Below are 16,927 nucleotides of genomic sequence, written 5' to 3'. Positions count from 1 at the left end.
AATCTATTTTCATCTCTCAATGGATGGTCCATATTAAGAGTATTTTGTTGCCTGGCCAGTGTGGTTCAGTGGTTGAGTGTTGACTCATGCACCAAGAGGTCACTGGTTCGATTCCTGGTCAGGGCACATGCCCAGGTTGTGGGCCAAACCCTCAGTGGGGGGCATGTAGGAGGTGGCCAATCGATGTTCTCTCTCATTGATGTTTCTATCTCTCTCTCTCTCTCTCTCTAAAAATAAAGAAAAAAGAGTATTTTATTGATCTGAGTAAAAAATAGTTTACTATATAATAAACAAAGACTTCGCTCATTCTCTAATTATGTACTTACAGCTGTTACTACATAAAAGAACCTGACAGAAATTATTCCATTCTTATATTTCTTTCCTGTTGATATTAAGTAGCAACCTGCAGTCTCTGATCTTTTTATACTTTAAACATTCAAAGTATCCATGAGCAAAAACAAAACAAAACCCTAAATTTCCTAATCGCTCACTACAACAAAGGATGAAAACATTAAGGCAGAATCAACCAATGTGTCCTCAAAGCTCCCATAGTTTACAGCAGCACTGCTATACTTATATTGTATCATAGACATATATGAGTCTGTTTCTTCTTAGATTTGTAGGTATCTTGAAGTCAAAGAAGGTATTATATTCATCACTGTATCCTCAGGATCCAACCTGGTACTTAGCATGAGGTAGATACTCAGTAAGTGGGATGGATGGATGGATGGATGGATGGATGGATGGATGGATGGATGATGGATGGACGGATGGATAGATGGACTCACTCACTCATTTAGGAACAAGTGGGACAGGGAAAGGGGTAATTTATATGATAACAAATAAGGAGGATGGGCCAAATGATCCCGGTGGTTCCTTCTGGTTTAGTTGATGATCAGCCTCTGGTTGACATATGCTTTTATAATGGTATTACATATATTCCACTGTCGCTGACGGTGAAAATCTATCAGTTGAATAGAAATAAATAATATGGAAGAGGGACTTTGTCTTTAGCTGTTTTAATATTCGTAAAGTATTGCTATTTTTATGGAAAAGCAATTAAAAACAAAAAGACGAAGTCACTTGGAAAAAGCCAGAAAGAAGCTATATTATGGCACTTATTTTTAAATTGCGTAAGTTTACTTACAATAAGGAAGCTCAAATAAGATAGGACAGAAATTTGACAAATTCAATGAAAACTAAAATTGCTGTACTAAAGCCTGTGACTATCCAGTCCTTTTAAGAAGTCTATTAAGCAAAGATCCCTTTCCAATGTCCTATATGATCACCAAGCAGTACTAAATGGAATGAAAAGGAGCTGGGATTGAATTACAGCTCCATTATTTACTCTGACCTTGAAAAATAAAGACAAGAATGTCTACCCCATAGAAATAAAACAGTAATGCCTACACTGATTGTGTAAAGGGTCCCCCTGCCATGCATGCCTTGGCTCTAGGTTAAATGTGTCAGATTTATTTATTTATTTATTTTTTACAAAAGTCCCTTTTCCCCTATGCTGTTAGGAAGCCAGAACATCAATGTTATGCTTTCTGAGTCAAAGAGCTGGAGTCGTGTCATTCACAAAACTGGATAATATCTATGTATGCACATCATAAGGAAAATTTATCATAATCTCTTACAGGATAGGACTGGTACAACTTATTACCACCTTGAGCACTACACAGAGAAGATGACTAAGCTTGCTGATTGAGCAATTATTCAAGAGTGCAGGCAGAGGAAAACAAGGAGCGGCAAACACCTAACACTAACTGGCAAAGAGACAGATTGGCTGATCTTTTGATTCTGAAAATGGGTCACTGTATCCTCAGCAGTAACCTCGCAATTCTAATGACTGCAGAGCCCAGAGAATGCTGACCAAAGGAACAGAGCAGTCAGGATGAAAACAACCAACTTTGGTAGTTCTGACTACACTAGTATCAAATAATTTACAAGGTATGAAATCATTCTGTTTCTAGCAAGAATAAAAGGTCCTGAAATAGCATTCTCCTGGGTTCTCACATCCTCATCCCTCTTAAATTTGCTAACTGGAGACAGTGAAAAAACAGCAATGGGCTAGGAAGCTGCTGACCCAGGCTGGGTTCCTTGCTTATGCTTCATTACTTTAATTTCTTTGAATCTCCATTTCCTCACTATGAACTAGGTGAGGTTGGGCCACATATATCTGAAGCATCTGCCAACACTAAAACTCTATGAGTCCAGGAGCACTTTGATTTTTAAAAGAATTTTGTTTTACTCTGTTGGCAACACCAATCTTATATTTCTATAATAGCTTTGCCATTATCTTACTGGAAGAATAATGGAGCATATACATGACCCTATTTTTTCCAGTAAGATAAGAACAGAAATTATTATTTGAGACCTGGAGATAAAGACGATTTATCCAAAAGCCACCCTGATATTCTGAAATTTAGAAAATGTAGTCATCTTATTTTATTTTTTTAATCCTTACCCGAGGATATTTATCCATGGATTTTTTTCAGAGAGAGTGGGAGGCAGGGAGAAAGGGAGGGAGGAAGGGAAAGAGAGAAACATCGACCTGAGAGAGACACATCGATTAGTTGCCTCCCATACGACCCCAACCAGGCCAGGAATCAAATCCCAAACTGAGATACATGCCCTTGACTGGGAATAGAAACCGTGACTCATCTGATTTTATAGTTTGGTCATTCAAAACTTATTCACAACCTACTTACTCTTCGCCTTCCTACAGATGCTAAAAAGCTATATACTTATCTTCCCAGGCTCCCTTGCAGCTATGCACAGCCATGACCCACTTCTGGCCAATGAAAGGTAAGAAGAAGTCACTGGAGTATTTTCTAGGAAAGTATTTTAAGGAGTCAGATTCTCCTGGCATGCCCCTTTTGCCCTTTGTCCTTCTCTTCCCTTCTTGCCTGAAATGTGAAGATGATACCTGAAGGCACAACAGGCATCTACTGACAAGCATGAGAACAAAGCCTACAAGGAGAAATGAAAGAATGAAAGCCTAAGTTCATGATGACATCATGGAGCCACCAGATCAGCCAAGGGCTGCCTACCCCAGGCATGTATTATGTGAGACAAAGTCCTCACTTGCTTAAACAAGTGTTAGACTTTTAATAACTTATAGTTGAACATATTGATCAAACTGACCCTATACTCAATGAATATATTTAGACTCAATGATCCTCCATAGCAGATACATTTTTTAAAAAGGAAGAGTGCCCTTTCTGAAATTTATTTGGAGGGACACAAATGCTTTTATTTATACCAGAAAGGCTGTAGAGATTTCCAGAAAGGAAAACGCTGCCATTGACTAGTTTATAAAAAAGACTCCTTTTCAATCATGTGTTCATTTAATTGCATCCCCAGGCACAGTGCCACTCAATGAAGAGACCATATATAGAATTCAACCCCTATCCCTAAAAGGCTTATAATCTGGTGCAAGAAGCAAAGCAATAACAGGCTTGTCCAATACCATGAGATAAATGCTGAGGTAGGGTGCTGTCAGGGCACTGGGAGGGAACTCATATGAGGTAGAAAGGATCGCATTAAAAAGTCACAGGCAATAAAAACTAGCACATTTTCTTCAATCACCTTAGCAACATATCTAATGAAATACTAATACATTAAAAAGGATTTTTTAAAACTGAATGTGGGAAAACATCTCCCCATGGCCTCCAATGAAACCCTTCTATGATCATTAGAAATGTCTCTTGGGAAAGAACTTCATTTTTTTCAATTAAGTCTTCAAACAGCTTTTGCAAACTAGAAGAAAGACTTACTGTCATCTCACATTACATTTATTTCTCGTTTGTCAGTTAAAGTGATGCATTGGTGGGTGTTAATTGACGTCTACTTTAGCACTTTGAAAAAATCAACAACCAAAGATCATTTTTATTCATCAACACACCAGAGTAAGACAGTAGAGTAGAACAATGAGACAGTAAATTTTGCCAAATAAAGAAGATAAAGGCAAAAATTCAAAACAACAGATAGTAGAAATAAGAATTTTTATTAATGTGGAGACTTAATTAATTGAATCAAACTGCTTGAGCAAAGTCCACATAAAGATGGGATTGACCGCAATACAGTGGTTTCACGTGACCACGAGACTCTTTTTTTTTTTTTGTCCTCACCCAAGGACATTTTCCCATTTTTTTGTTCAGATGGAGTAGGAGGGAGAGAGAGGATGAGAGAGAGAGAGAAACATCGACATGAAAGGGATACATCAAGTGGCTGCCACCTGCACAACCTAACCAGGGCCGGGGACAAACCGCAACCGAGGTACGTGCCCTTAGCAGACACCAAACCTGGGTCTCTCTGGACCACAGGCCAATGCTCTGACAGACAGGCCTACTACCTGGGATTTTAATTAATTAATTTATTTATTTATTTATTTATTTATTTATTTAATTTATTGTTGGTCTAGGATACAACTTTACTCACAGTGACCATATTTTCAAACCAAAAATTAATGGGGCTTAATTGCTGAAATTGACACTAACTTAATAAAACCCAAATCCCAATAACCCAATCAATACAAATAACTACCATAGCTGCCTGCCTCCTAGTCAGAATAAATGGTCACTGAGAGACAGTAAAGGAGTGTGTTAAGCACAGATTTCAAGCAACCCAGTCTAGGACAATTTCTATTTTAGGCCTTGAGTGTCTTTTTTCCTCAAAGAACACAAAAGGCTTTTGAGGAGCTTGAGATAAGCAGGACAACTGGCAAGCTGTCGTGTACACCAAGTCCGCGCTTCTTCAACCATAAATCCTTCCGTTGCTTTTTATCACTGTCTCTTACCTTGTAGAGTCCATAAAAAATTCACTTCTCGGGGTAAATTAAATACTAAAAACTTTTCGATTGGTTTACATTTGGCGAATTAATTTTCACTTTTTAATTTACTTACCTTCCTTTTTTTATATTTCTGTTTCCTTTAATATCAAAGTTATACACACGTGTAGTTTAAAAAATAAAATAGTTCTGCATGCTCATTATACAAAACCGCAGTGCTGTCCCCATCCCCTTTTCCCACTTCCCAGAGGCGACCGCATTACAATCTCTTTAAACAAAAATTTTTTTTTAATTGATTTGAGAGAGAAAGGAAGGGAGAGGGAGAGAGACCGAAACATTGATGACAGAGAACATGGATTGGTCACCTCCTGCATGCCCCCCACTGGGGATTGGGCCAACAACCTGGGCCTGTGCCCTGACTGGGAATCAAACCGGCGACCTCTTGGTGCATGGGTCAGTGTTCAACCACCGAGCCGCACCGGCCAGGCTACAATCTCTTTAGTTGTTTCTCTTGGCATTGACCTCCGTATCTTCGAGTAGAATATTATGTTGCTACTCTTGATTTTTTTAGTTATAGAGGTTTATTTTTTTAATTATTTTTTTTGTATGAGCATGATTCCAAAAGGTGGCAGTTTATTCACGTTGTGGCAAAGACATTTACAAGAGTAACATAAGGAGGTAAAGTCAGGGTCCAAACTGGGTGAGCAGGCCTGCGGCCAAAAGTTGTATCTTCCGACTTCCCATTATGGAAGTCACCCACCTCCCCAGTCCACACCCATACCCCACATCCCGTCCTCCCACTGTAGTTACATCATTGTTTTGTCTATATTCCATGTCTACATTATTACTACTTAAATGCTATTTACAGCTTAGCCATGGGGCATATTAATTATTCTTTTTCTTTTCTTAAACAATACAATTTTCACCCTAACCCCACCCTGAGTGACATATTGCCTTATTTTTTCTTTCAGTTTTTTCTTTATGTATTTAACACCAATTAATTAAAAAATTATCCACAAAGTGTTTAAATCTTCTCTTAATGAGCTAGATTTAAAATTCTGTCAATTTCACCTTCGTGGAGAGAAGGTCCCTGAGGACTTCTAATCTGAAACTGGGACGAGTTTGCTCTCCAGGGTGCTGCGAAGCTGTCATCCTGAGGTTTCCCTCAACATCATCTAGGGATTCCGTCGACCTCACTTCTGTGTTAAATCCACTATTTCCTGCTTTCCGTTTTCTCTTTCTTTTTCACATTCTTTGATGAAGCTTATCTTCAAGTAACTTCCTGAGAAGTAAAATTTTTGAGACCTTGAATGTCTGGAAATGTATTTATTCCACCCTCACATACTATTTGCTTAAAGATAGACTCCAAGGTTGAAAACACTTCCTTCAGAATTTTGAAAGCACTGCTTCATTTTCTTCCTATATTCTTTCTATTGCTTTATTGCGTCTATGTTTTTCAACATTGCTCTTAAAAAGTTTGATGCCATTTTGACTTTTTTCATTAATCCTCACCCAAGGATATTTTTTCCATTGATTTTTAGAGAGAGTGGAAGAGAGGGAGGGAGCAGGGAGAGAGAGGGGAGAAAGGGGAGTGGGGGAGGACAGAGAGAGAGAGAAACATTGATGTGAGAGAGACACATTGACTGATCACACCCCCACCAAGGCTGGAAATCAAACCTACAACCCAGGTACAGGCCTTTGACCAGGAATCGAACCCGTGACCCTTTTGTGTTTGGGGCTGAGGTTATAACCACTGAGCAACATCAGCCAAGGCACCATTTTGATTCTTAACTGTGGATATATAACCTGTCTACTCCCTCCCTTTTCTCTGAAAGCTTCTCTTTATCCCATATTTTGCAACGTCTCACCAGTAAGCTCTTGTGTGGGTCCACTTGAGCCTTTCATGCTGAGTTCTTGATGGGGCGTTTCCACGTGGACACTCCTGTCCTACAGCTCTGTGGTTTCCTTGACTGGGTCCCTTGATGACTTTCTCCCTTCCATTTCTCCTCTTTTGTGGATTTCCTGTGATTGGGGTGTCGATCCTCCTGTACTGTAGTCTTAATTTTCTTATATTTTCTCTCTTTGTCTCTTTTCTCTACTTCCTGAAAGTTTTCCTCATTGCTATCTTCCAAACCTTTGTATTATATTTAAAAATTTACCTATGGTGTTTAATTCCTTCCTTTCTTGGTGTTTTATTAATTTTTTTTCTTTATTGATTTTAGAAAGAGAGGAAGGGAGAGAGAGAGGTAGAAACATCGATGAGAGAGAACAGCAATTGGCTGCCTCCTACATGCCCCCCACTGGGGATCGGGCCCACAACCTGGGCATGTACCCTGACCAGAAATTGAACCAGTGACCATCTTGGTGCATGGGTCAACACTCAACCACTGAGCCACACCAGCCGGGCCTCCTTCCTTTTTTATATTCAATTTTAAAACAATTTTAAATTTACACGAAAGTTGCAAAAACTTTACCAAGTTCATATACACCTTTCGCTCAACTTTCCCTAATATTAACAACTTATATAGCCATAGTGCCATTATTAAAACCAGGAAATTAACACTAGTATAAACTATTAGCCAAACTACAGACCTTATTCAAATTTCACCAGTTATTAATGACCCTTTTCGGTTCCAGGATCCAATCCAGGATCTCACATTGCATTAAGCTGTTATGGCTCCTTAATCTCCTCTAATCTGGGACAGGTGCTCAGTCTTACCTTTTATGACCTTCACACTTTGGATGAATACTGGTCAATTATTAGTATTTTGTATATTCTCTCAACTTGAATTTGTCTGATGTTTTCTCATGATTGTACTGAGGCTATGTATTTTTACATAACTGTGATGTTCTGTCCTCCCTGGTGTACTGGGTACTAGTGTACTGTGACTGGTGTTCATTCGCACCACTTAGTTAAGGTGGTATCTGCCAGGTTTCAACTTTAAATCTATGTTTCCCTTGTAACTGAAAAAAAGGCAGGCAGGCAACTAAGCTAAATACCCCATTTTGACCAAAGTCATTGCTCTGGATCAACTAGTTAATGTTTTTCATGCACTGCATCTAAAACAAACAAACAAACAAAAAACTTTTTTCCCTCTGAAAACTTCAAAAATAAGTAGTTCTCCAGGGCAACAGGACTCTCAGCATCCTTCCATCTAACATTTTCTGGGGATCAACATACACAGTGTTCATGTTTATTGTCCCTTTTGTCAAATAAGACTGAAAAGTTGGCAAGCAACTCGTAATGGCCTAATATTTGAATCCTAACTTAGATAAAAACTCAGTACCTCCCTGAGGAGAAAAGAATTCATATGCAAATGTGTCAGCCCCTTGGCCACACTATCATCTCCATCTGAACCAATGCTTCTGCCTCCCAGCAGCAGATGCTCATCTCAGGGAGGACACAAAGTATGTCACTTTCCCTCCGTAGAATGAACTGAGTTCAATGATCTGAAGAAGGAGCTCAGACTTGGAAAGTTTGTACATCGAAAGGAAAGCTCATTTCTCTACAAGAGGTGGCCCTGAATAGAACAAAGGGACCGCCAGGGCTGGTGGGCCCCAGGAAGGTCCAAAAATTAAACTGACAAGTTGGAAAACTGAAAAGAAGGAAAGAAGAGATGAAGAAAGTATCAGGTTAAAAACAAGAAGAGAGCATAAAAGAAATATTAGTTAAAATGTATGTGCCAGACATTATTCTAAGTGCACTGTTAACCCAACAACAACCTTTAAGGTAAGTACCAGCACTGCCCCCATTATACAGAAAGAAAAATGGAGGCACTAAGAGGGTAAATAACTTGTTCAAGGTCACACGCAAGGGGCTGGTCCAGGACATGATCCCAAGCTGTCTCACTTAGGCACTGATGCTCTTTAAATATTAACAATACCGCCTCCATCAGAAGTTCATGGTGCATGGTCAGCAAGTTTCACCAACTACTTCTGGTGCCTTCCAAGGCACTATCTGGTACCTTAAAGTTGCATAGCATAGTGTGAAAACATAGAGCTTGGCCTTAAATATGCCTCGTGCTTTTATGGTTGTGCATTTCCAACAGGACAACCATCACAGTTCAATAGTGCTTATTAAATATTCTTATTAGGTTCTTGTATGAGATAAATGAGATCTGATTATTAAAGTCCAAGCTATTACAGAGCAACCAAGAAAAAAAAAAAAGGAAAGAAGAATAACGATTTCCTTCACCACATTCAGATAAGCCAGCCTGCTATTTGCTTTAGGGAACTATGTGACCTGCTCTGACTATAAAACAGCTTTCTTATGGCTGATGAGAAAATTTCCACACAACTGACACTGAAAAGGTTTGCAGATGGGAATAAATCAATCTTGCCAGCCTTGGAACTTTCCAAATATATTATTCAGATCGACAGTGTCAGAAAGGCCAAGAAAAACACAAATCTCCTTCAATAAGGACGAGGGCCTTTAAACATTAGCAGTCTCCAATGTTTAGTTTTATAATTCTTTAGAGTAGGATCTACTCTTGGGACATGAACTTCATTCTTTCTCTTACCATGCTCTTTCAGCTGTTTATGGTGTATAATTCTGGGGATCCCCAGGGCCTTTCCCAACTCCTGCAGAAGTCTAAAGGACAGTGAGGATTTGGCTTGAAGATGTGTGGCCTGGGAACAAATGAGATTATAAAGAGCTTTAAAAAGACAAGGAGCCCAGACTTACAGAGACAGTTGGCCTCTGCATCAAGGTCTCTGACAGAAAGGACGCTGCCCCCAGAAAAATGCCCTCGGCACCATTTCACCTGGGCCTAAAAGTCCTTCAACAGGAGACCAAGCTGTAACCAGTAACTCAGTACACACCCAGCGATGTTCCAGAAAGCAGGTTTTAATGAGGATAAGCACCTGTGCTTGGAAGAAGAATCCTGAAGTAAGTTAGAGGTCACAAAAAGGAAGACTTAGAGACACTAGTCCAAACTTCAGAAAGAAGCAATTAGATTTTCCAGGGATGGATTTGCAGAGCAGCAAGAATGGAAAGAAGGCCCTGGCTGGTTTGGCTCAGCGGTTAGAGCATCAGCCCTTGGACCAGAGAGACCTGGTTTGGTTCCCGCTAAGGGCACGTACCTCGGTTGAGGTTTGTCCCCGGCCCTGGTTGGGGTTCTGTGGGTGGCAACCAGTCGATGTGTCTCTCTCACATCAATGCCTCTCTCTCTCTCTCTCCCCCTCCCACTCAAATAATAATGATGATGATGATGATGATGATGATGATGATGATGATGATATGAAAAGAAGGGAGACATGAGGAATATCCAACAAACAGATAATCCATGTTTCGAATTACATTCTAGAGAATCTGCAGACTCAAGGGGTTTTGATAGAAAACAAAGGTATTAAAGGTTGGAAAGGATGCTGTCTCTTCACTGAAAAAGACAACATAGGTTTGCTATATTGAAAGGCATCAGGTAATAGTAATAACAATAACATAATTAATAGCCAACACTTAACACAGAGCTTATGTGAGAGGCAAGCTCTAAACCTAAAACTCACTTATATTATCTCATCTGACCCTCACACAACCAATGGGGTAGGTCCTTAATTTCATTAAAAATTAGAACAGATTTAACTTTGCACTTCAATCCTACCACATTAAACAACCCAAGCTCACTGAGTTTGTTAGTTTTACTTTGTCAAAAATCAGAATAATTGGATGCTCTTAACTACTTTAAGGAGTCATTTGAAAACTCTATAATCTAGTACAGGCAAATGTCTCCTATTTCACAGCAAAAGACGTTACACTTACTTGGGGGCAGATAGTTTTATTTAATTAGCTTCCGTGTTCTTACTCAGCATTCATGCAACATCACAGTTGCTCTTCTAGTGAAAAGGTAGTTCATAGAGCGTGTTTCACTGAGAATCCTGACTTCCCAAGGCTGTAGGCAAAATGAAGACTTGTAGAAAAAGTTCTTAACTCCCTGCCCAAGACAGAGATGCCAAAGCTAAACAGAAAATGTGACAATTCATTGTCACCCACCTTGAAAACGTGTGCATGCTACCTATTTCTAAGTGAATAATCCAAAGATAACTTAAGAATTTCTTTTGATAGTGAATTAAGTATAACATATGGCTATTGCCATGGCCTGTTTGCTCAGTGGTTAGAGCACCAGCCCACAAACCGATGATTCGTGGATTTGATTCTGGTCAAGGGCATGTACCTCAGCTGCAGTTCTTCCCTGGCCCTGGGTGGAGTGGTGCAGGAGGCAACCAATCAATATGTCTCTCTCACATTGATGTTTCTCTCTCTCTTCCTCCATCCCTCTCCTTCCCACTCTATCTGAACAAAAAAATGAAAAAAATGTCCTCAGGTGAAGATTTTAAAAAAAGAATTATGGCTATTTAATGTTTTAAGACTTCTGGATATGCTCATGAAAAGCTAAGGATGTCTCCTCTTTACTTCTACCCTAGGCAATTATGAGATTACAAAAGACACAGGATAGAAAAGTCCAATAAGAAGAGCAAGAATCTCACTGTTTGGATTATGCCAGGATTTCCATTATTCTTTAAGGATTAATAGAACATAATGATTAGTCATATACAGAATTCACATTTGTTTTTGTGCAAATAAAAGTAATGATTATATACCCTCATTCTGAGTTCTTCACACCAGAATCCTAGAAGGAAAGGCCTAGATAAGATCTAAGTTACTAATACCCACTGCTACACTACAAGTGGCCCATCTTATTGCGGTCTAAACTGTCCTAGGTTTGGAGTTCAGCCAGCCAGCTGTACTGGAAAGCCTCAAAGAGGGTTCAAATGGCCCATTCTGGGGGCCACCTAATTAGGTAGCTATTACTCTAGCTCTCTTCCTTCCAATGTATAACCCTCTGTTTTTCCTTTGTCTCCTCTTCTTCTTATCCCCTTGCCATACCCTTTGGGCCATGAATGTAAGTCTCTAATACAGCCCACACGGTGTAGCTCTTGTCCTGAAGAATGAGTGTAGGGCGAGGCTGAAAAGGAAATGATGAGTCCAATTAGAGCCGGTTTTGCCTCCAGGGAGTTAGGTGAGATGAACTTTTTAAAGACTGACCATTTATTCATTTGATCATTCCACAAATATTTATTGCGTTCCAACCATATGTCAGGCACACTGCTAAAAGTTAGGGACAGAATGGTAAGTAAAAATAAATAAATAAATAAATAAATAAATAAATAAAATAACCAGACACAGTCCCTGACTTCATGGGACTTACGAGCTGGTGGGGAAGAGAGACCTTAATGAAGAATCACACACCTGCATGTAGATTTGCAGCTGTGGTGAGTGCGGTGGAAGGTGGAAGGTGGAAGGTGGAAGGTGGAAGGAAGGTGGAAGGTGGAAGGTGGAAGGTGGAAGGTGGAAGGAAGGTGGAAGGTGGAAGGTGGATGGAAGGTGGAAGGTGGATGGAAGGTGGAAGGTGGAAGGTGGAAGGAAGGTGGAAGGTGGAAGGTGGAAGGTGGAAGGTGGAAGGCGGAAGGCGGAAGGCGGATTGAAGGTGGAAGGTGGAAGGTGGATGGAAGGTGGAAGGTGGAAGGTGGAAGGAAGGTGGAAGGTGGAAGGTGGAAGGTGGAAGGTGGAAGGTGGAAGGTGGATTGAAGGTGGAAGGTGGAAGGTGGAAGGTGGAAGGTGGAAGGAAGGTGGAAGGTGGAAGGTGGAAGGTGGAAGGTGGATGGAAGGTGGAAGGTGGAAGGTGGAAGGAAGGTGGAAGGTGGATGGAAGGTGGAAGGTGGAAGGTGGATTGAAGGTGGAAGGTGGAAGGTGGAAGGTGGAAGGTGGATGGAAGGTGGAAGGTGGAAGGTGGAAGGAAGGTGGAAGGTGGAAGGTGGAAGGTGGAAGGTGGAAGGTGAAGGTGGAAGGTGGAAGGTGGAAGGTGGAAGGTGGAAGGTGGAAGGAAGGTGGAAGGTGGAAGGTGGAAGGTGGAAGGTGGAAGGTGGATGGAAGGTGGAAGAAGGAAGGTGGAAGGTGGAAGGTGGAAGGTGGAAGGTGGAAGGTGGATGGAAGGCGGAAGGCGGAAGGCGGAAGGCGGAAGGCGGAAGGCGGAAGGCGGAAGGCGGAAGGCGGAAGGCGGAAGGCGGAAGGCGGAAGGCGGAAGGCGGAAGGCGGAAGGCGGCCTCGTGAACATCAAGCAGGGATGCAGTCAGCAGGAGAGCGCAGGAAGCTTCCCCAGGAAGTGACAGCAGGAGCCGAGAGCTGAGGCAGGGGCTGGAGGGAGAGCTGCAGGCAGAGAGGAGGCAGGGAGAGAGCTGGCAAGTGCGCGCTGTCAGTGTGGCTGGGGGGGAGACCATGCGCGATCCTGAGAGTCTGAGAGGCAGGAGGGGCCCAGCCAGCAAGCAGAGTTAAGCAGTTCTGACTTTCCAATGAGTGATGGGAAACCTGGGAGGATTTTCAATAAGGCGGTGATGGTTTGGGTTTTCAGAAAATTCAGATATACCAAAATCACAATGTAATCCTCACACACTCATGAATTAAAACTCTTCTGATGGGTCAGTTTCACCCTGAACCCTGTTCTTAGAAACCCCAATAAGGTAATTTACCCAAAAGCAAGATCTGATGATGTGGTACAGTAGAAAGAGTGGACTGGGAGTCGCGCCGTGACTGAGTGTGTCTGTCTGGGCTCTCCCATTAGTCACATATCTCTAGCCCCATCTGCTCCTTGGTAAGGCGAAGGGGGTGACCCTAGGACCACTCAGTCCACTCTGGCTCTGGGGCTCTAATTAGAAAAAACAAACAAACAATACACTTAAAAAACAAAACCCAAGCGGACAACAAACATGGGAGATGCTAACATTCATAACTAGGGAAATTAAAGTGTGTTGAGATTGGCACAGAATCACTGCTGACAGGTGTGGGGCAACAGGAACGCATAGCACGACCCCTTTGCAGACAACCTGGCAGTTCCGAAAGGACTGAAATGTACACAGCCTGTGACTTAGCTGTTCCACCCACAGACGCAGACCCTGACTAAACCTTCACACGTGTGCACAAGAAAATGTGTGTGTGTGCAAGAGTATTCATAGCAGAAGCATTCTGAACTAGAAATAGCCTAAATATCAGCAAGAGAAAAGGAAAATGTAGTATATTCACAAAATTAAAAACAAAATAGCAGTGGAAATGAATGAAAAGGAGCAATATATACAGCAACAAGGATACACCTCAAACAAAACTGAATGGAATAAAAATAAATTGAGAAAGATACAGTTGATGTGATACCTTTTGTATAATGTTTAATATGTGTACAATGATACTATATATTATTTGATAATACATTCATTTTAAAATAAAAGTATTATATATATATAAATGTATGTGTGTGTGTGTGTGAATATATATGAAAGCTAAACGCCAAATTCAAGACAGTAATACCTCTGGGGGATGGGAGGGAACTATGACCAGGGAAGGGGCTTTAACTCAGTTGGTAATATTTTAATAGCTTAAAGTGGGTGGTGGAAGCGCAGGTAATTATTATGTTATTCATTATGCCTTTTTATGTGGAAAACATTCCTAACATCAAAAAAAGAAAGGACAGGAGGGAGGGAAGAAAAACAGGTTGCTTCTCTAAATCTGTTTTGCCAAAACAATAGAACCTGATTATATACAGGTACAGCCTTGGAAAGAAAAGGGTTGGGCCCTGCCTCAAACCTGAGAATGAGAGACCGGGTTTCTAGGGGTAGATGTGCCAATAAGGAACCACAAGCCCCTGGACAAGCCCTCCCCTGGGTGAATCCTCTAAGCACTCAAGAGGCTCGCCTCCTCCTCTATAACCGAAGAGGCTGCAATAGGTGATGTCTCAGGTCCTTCCAGACCTAAAATTGCATGATTTTCTGCTGCAATCCCCTCTCTCACTGGCAACTGGCCACAGAGGGCTAATCCATGGCTTGGTAAACTCATATGTAATCTAAATGAAGGTCTTAAAACTTTTATTTACTGATTTATTTATAAAATATTATCTTTTTATTCTCTTGCTCACACTTGGTTCATGTACTAGCTTGCTAGGGCTTCTACAATGGAGTACCACCCATCTGGGAAGCTTAAATAGCACGGGTATTGTCTCACGATTTGGTAGGCTGAAGTCCAAGATCAAGATGTTGGCAGTGCTGGTTTCTTCTGAAGGTCCCTCTCTTGGCGTGTAGGTGGCCATCTTTTCAGTGTTTTTACAGTACCTTCCCTCGGTGTGTATCTGTGTCCAACTTCCTCTTCTGATAAAGATACCTGTCATACTGGAGTGGGCTCACCCTAACACTTCATTTTAACTCAGATACCTCTGTGAAGACCTTGTGTCCAAGTACAGTCACGTACTGAGATACAAGGGGGTAGGACTTCAACATATCAGTTTTGGTGAGGACACAATTCAACCCATAACAATAGAAAATCCCTAAATCTTTGTACTGTGGAAGGAGGGAGCAGAATTAATTACTAATTAAAATTTATGAACCACTCTAATCATATAACTGTTTACTTCTTATCACTAAAATGTCATGCTTTTTCATAATTAACCTAGGGACAATTTGTATCTAGGGCTGCTTAAAACTGAGTGAATCAATGATACAATTGAGCTATTTATGCTATTCAGCAAGGTTAATGCTTTCTGCTGTTGAAATTAAATAATGATGGTTTTTTTTTTCCTTTAACAAAAACTCATTCATTTTCTAGAAGTAATCTGGTTAGAAAAACACCACACAACTGGTTTCCAAGGACTAACATCTGGTGCCAAAAATGACATGTATGTGATTTCTCCGGCACATTATTTCAACAGGCTCTGCTCATCGAGACGCCACCGTTCCGAGTCAGCCCGCAGCAACACATACGGTATTGTGAGATGTACAGCTGGCCGGCCTGTCCCGCTTCCAGCCTGCTACTCACTCAATTTAGCCCAGTGAGTGACAAATCGAACCCTGTCGGCTTGGCCTGCGGAAGTCCCAGTGTCTGCTAACCCACACAGAGCTGCCTTTCTTGAGCCTGTAAGTCAGAGGAAAGGGAGCCAGGTCTCATTAGGGCAAAACCATCAAAGGACACTGGGAATCATGGAAACTGGCCATTTTGGAACAGTCAATATGCCAAAACCCAAATGCCCTGTGTGGGCAGCTGACAGATACTATTATTCCTTAAGCCAGAGACACGTCTATTTTTAAGTTGGGGAAACTTGTGGTTTGGGCCAAGTCATACCTTTCACCAAAGGCAGGTGAGTACATCATCAGGGCATGTCCCAAAAGCACAGGTATTTGTAAGATCCAACCTCATTTGCTAAATGAAGGCATCAGAAGAAACAGAGAACATCAAATACTAATGTCAGATCCTATCCCTGAAAACGGTATGGACTTGAATAAGGTAGTCACCAGCAGACAGGTACAAGTCCAGCCTGCCCAAAGTCTTCCATGTTGACTCTAACGGTGCCTACAATACTCCTCAAAGATGTCGGTCCAAGTTCTTGAAACAGACTTTGATGATTCCTATACCTTCAAGTGAAACTAAAGAGCCCTCCTTCCTCAATGAACAGTCACCAAGTCTACGCAAATGCTGTTTCTAATGTAATTGACACTCAGGAATTCAGCAGAGTTCATGCTGTTTACCTTGCTTAAGTATAGCTGCTGGTGGCAGGGTCAAGTTTAGACATGGATGTCTCCTGGGAAACAAGTTGTTGACTCCTGGAAATTATCCCGTTGACACCTCAAATTCTTATTATTAGTTAAGTGGAAGAAGTGTTAATTATATCAGTTATTTAAAGTGAAGCAATCATGCTCTAAGTCAGCAACAACTAAAATTAGTCTTTAAAAAGTCAGAATAAGTCTAGTGTTAATATTATTCTTATTTTTTTTAATGTTTTTTATTGATTTCTTTAGAGAGAGAGAGAGAAACATCGATGTGAAATGGACACATCGAGTGGTTGCCACCCACACAACCCAACCAGGACCGGGGACAAACTGCAACTGAGGTATGTGCCCTTAGCGGAACCCGAACCCAGGTCTCTCTGGACCACAGGCCAACGCTCCAACCACTGAGCCAAATCAGCCAGGGCTCAATATTATTTTTAAAGTTGATCACACTTTCTAGAATTTCCCACAACTATAAAAATATTTACTTACATTTTTTACCAAAGCAGCATACGTATATGCATATATAAGGAGTTAACATTAAGCTTAAGTCAT

General features: G+C 41.1%; 1 protein-coding gene across 1 annotated transcript in view; it reads right to left on the bottom strand.

Moving 5' to 3' along the window:
- Window positions 1–16,927, bottom strand: part of CRACD (capping protein inhibiting regulator of actin dynamics) — a 233,134-nt gene that overhangs the window by 169,751 nt on the left and 46,456 nt on the right. Inside the window, exons 7-10 of the mRNA XM_036254198.1 lie at window positions 11,838–11,897; window positions 11,679–11,757; window positions 10,554–10,683; window positions 9,316–9,424 (exon numbers count right to left, since the gene is read on the bottom strand). The gene's annotated coding sequence lies outside the window, so the exon portion shown is untranslated. The remainder of the gene's footprint in view (window positions 1–9,315; window positions 9,425–10,553; window positions 10,684–11,678; window positions 11,758–11,837; window positions 11,898–16,927) is intronic.

The sequence above is a fragment of the Molossus molossus genome, unplaced genomic scaffold (assembly GCF_014108415.1).
Source record: "Molossus molossus isolate mMolMol1 unplaced genomic scaffold, mMolMol1.p scaffold_m16_p_1, whole genome shotgun sequence".
NCBI classification, from domain to species: domain Eukaryota; kingdom Metazoa; phylum Chordata; class Mammalia; order Chiroptera; family Molossidae; genus Molossus; species Molossus molossus.
The sequence above is the reverse complement of the archived record's forward strand: the minus strand, read 5'-3'. Positions and strand labels throughout refer to the sequence as shown.